This window comes from Petaurus breviceps, unplaced genomic scaffold, assembly GCF_028583685.1.
Source record: "Petaurus breviceps papuanus isolate PSGF00001 unplaced genomic scaffold, PetGlider_PUasm1.0 225, whole genome shotgun sequence".
NCBI lineage: Eukaryota > Metazoa > Chordata > Mammalia > Diprotodontia > Petauridae > Petaurus > Petaurus breviceps.
In genome coordinates, this window is record NW_027185889.1 from 19,322,607 (window position 1) to 19,325,466 (window position 2,860).

Genomic DNA, 2,860 nt, shown 5'->3' on the forward strand with positions numbered 1-2,860 from the left:
AGGAGTGTGACCTCTAAAGAAAGGGAATAATGCTTCTCTCTAACTCTCTGGCAAGTTACACCTCTACCCCAGAGTAGACCTCTGACAAAAAATACCTTAAGCAAAGCTTGGTTTTGGCTCATGTCTAGATTCTCCCCAAAAGAGATGAACAGAATCACTTAGAAAAAAGTACTCAATATACAAAATAGACCAGGTATAAGACAACTATTTGTTTTCTCCACCACAAAAGAAATGCTTAAAACATAAAAACTCATTAAAGTGTTTACATTGTCAAACATTTAAAACATGAAGCACTAACCCATCAAACATATTCTTGGGAAGTTGATACTTAAAATATGAAACATGTTGTGAAACTACTGAACAGGCATTTCATTTTGACCTCATATTGGCACTATCTGGAGTAACTCATTCAAGGTCCGTGTCTTCTGGGCAGCCAGTCATGCCCAGCTCACTTTCCTGCCAGTGATCATCTCCTCTGAGAAAGGCTGTAAGAACAAGAAGCTCCCCTTTCAGCTTCACAACACACAGGATCTCCCAAACTCTCTAACCCACAAAGGAACCATCAAACCTAGAAACCACCAAAGCTAGACAGGTGAACATTCTTTTCAGGATGGATGTTCAATCCCTTGTGCTCAGTGCAAAAAAACACAGAGTAGAAGGGGCAGCTTTGAGCCAAAGTCCTAATCTCAGGCTCATTTACTCAAGCATATGCACTCACTGTCATGTGCAAGCAACTGCCATTTTGCTGCCGGGATGGGAGTAAGAAGAAAAATAACCCCTCCATTCCACAGCAAAAGTCTAAGAGAGAGGCCTGAAGAGTCCTATCATGCTCAACGGTCAAAAAAGGGGGAAATTGCAGAAATTGTTTCTGCTTTTAAAGACTACTGAGTCAATGGCTCTTCCTTGCTCAATGGCCAACACCTTTAGCTTCCTCCTCTCCACAGCCTCCCATCTCCCAAAAACAGGGACCAGAACAAGCAGGACCTGTTGTATCACTATAAAGCAGTCTTTCAGCCCTATGCAAGTGCACATATGGCCCACTAGAGGGGACTAGAGGGAACCTAACCTGGAAGACAAGTATATACTTATGTAACTTGAGCTGCAGTAAACTCTTGCACAGAAACTATATAAAGATACAGAAACTGTATCTTTAAGAGGCAATATACTCTCCAACAGTGACATTTGAACTTTTTCTACGAGCTGTCATTCTGTAGAACCTGTAAACTGTGATGGCTACATAGTCTATTAGAGGACAGAGGGAAAGGACTAAGAGAATTTCTTTCCTGAGGGAAATATTTTAACTCATCTTAAGAAGAAACTAAATGAAGAGAATTCTTGAGAAGTTTTAACTGGTATCTGAAAGAGCTGAATGGTGGGATTATGTTTGCAGGGCTCAGAAGTTTGCAATAGTAGTGATAGAGGTGATTCTCACAGTTATCTTTCTCATAGATGATGTATTTTAAATAATTATTCATGGCTTTGTCTTACTGTCTGCTAAACTATTTACAAATTGTAATGCATATTTAAGTTTAGGAGATGTGGTATATAGTGAGAAAAGAGTAAAAACTTGGGATAAACCTTGTTTCTCCAGTTTATCATATATATATAATCGTATAGTATATCATATAATTTGTTAACTATGAGGTTATATTATGCTATGCTCTTATATTACCTTACATTATATTGTTATATTATGCCATGTTATATTAATTATATTATGTCATGTTATATCAATTATATTATATTATTATAATCTGGAATGTCCCAAAAGTTTTGGTGCAGTTTTAAGACTTTTGGAATGCCCCACATATTGGCAATTAGGTGATCCAGTGGATAGAACAATGTTTGAAGAGTCAAGAACTCCAGAGTTCAAATCCAGACTCAGATACTTTCTAGCTGTGTGACCCTGGACAAGTCACTTAACCCTGTTTGTCTCAGTTTCTGTAAAATGAGTTGGAGAAGGAAATGGCAAACCACTCCAGTTATCTTTGCCAAAAACAAACAAACAAACCCTATGGAGAGTGGGTCCATTGGGTCATGAAAAGTCAGATACAACTAAACAACTGAAAAACAATAAGGTCCCTCCAAGCTCCAGAGCTATGATTCTTAGCCCATTGTAACATTATTGTTTCCTTCTATTTTTCATGAAAATGAGCAGTATTTCATGTTATAGGTAAGCTAGATTGTTTTTGTGCACTAGCCTGGAAATCTAACCACCATTTATAGTACTGTATTGTGGAAAAATATATTCCTAGTTCTAAACAACAAACACTTACATTTCAAAGGCATGCTTGCAAGATACAGAAAGCCTCAGCTTGTGGAAAATTATGATATTGGGAAGTGGGAGGGGTGGTGACTATGATTTGCCTGTTATAGAACAGAGAATGTTTGTTGACATTTCTTACTTTCCTTCTGCTTTATTCCAGGATCAGTATGTTTCCAAGTTAAGGATGCCAGCTTCCTGGACGTGTCCAAGGAAAGAGAATTTCCTCACAGGTCTGGATTTCTGGGGTTTCAGCCAACAAAAGGTCTGACACTGCCCTAAAGTAATAGGTTCTTTTTGCCAAGACTATCTCTAATCCATGTGTTACATAATTAAAAGAAATCATTTCAAATTATATTAGAGACTAAGTTTTATTAACTTATTACACTGGACACAAAAGATAGTGCAATTCTATCCCTTGCCAAAAAAAAAAAAGAATAATTTTTTTCACTTTTTATAGACAATAAACCTACCCCACTTTTAAACAATTTATTCATTTCCATTCTGAATTTAACAAATACTAAATAAAATGGATATTTCCATATATGAAGTAACACAGGAACCACAGATATCTATTATATATACCTTATTTTTCTT

The 2,860-nt window shown here is 36.7% G+C and overlaps 1 long non-coding RNA gene across 1 annotated transcript; it reads left to right on the plus strand.

The window, feature by feature from the left end:
- Positions 1–1,083: 1,083 nt before the first annotated feature.
- LOC138166642 (uncharacterized) lies at positions 1,084–2,618 on the plus strand. The gene is made up of 2 exons (XR_011169669.1): positions 1,084–1,421; positions 2,427–2,618. It is a non-coding gene; the product is annotated as an uncharacterized lncRNA (long non-coding RNA).
- Positions 2,619–2,860: the final 242 nt, after the last annotated feature.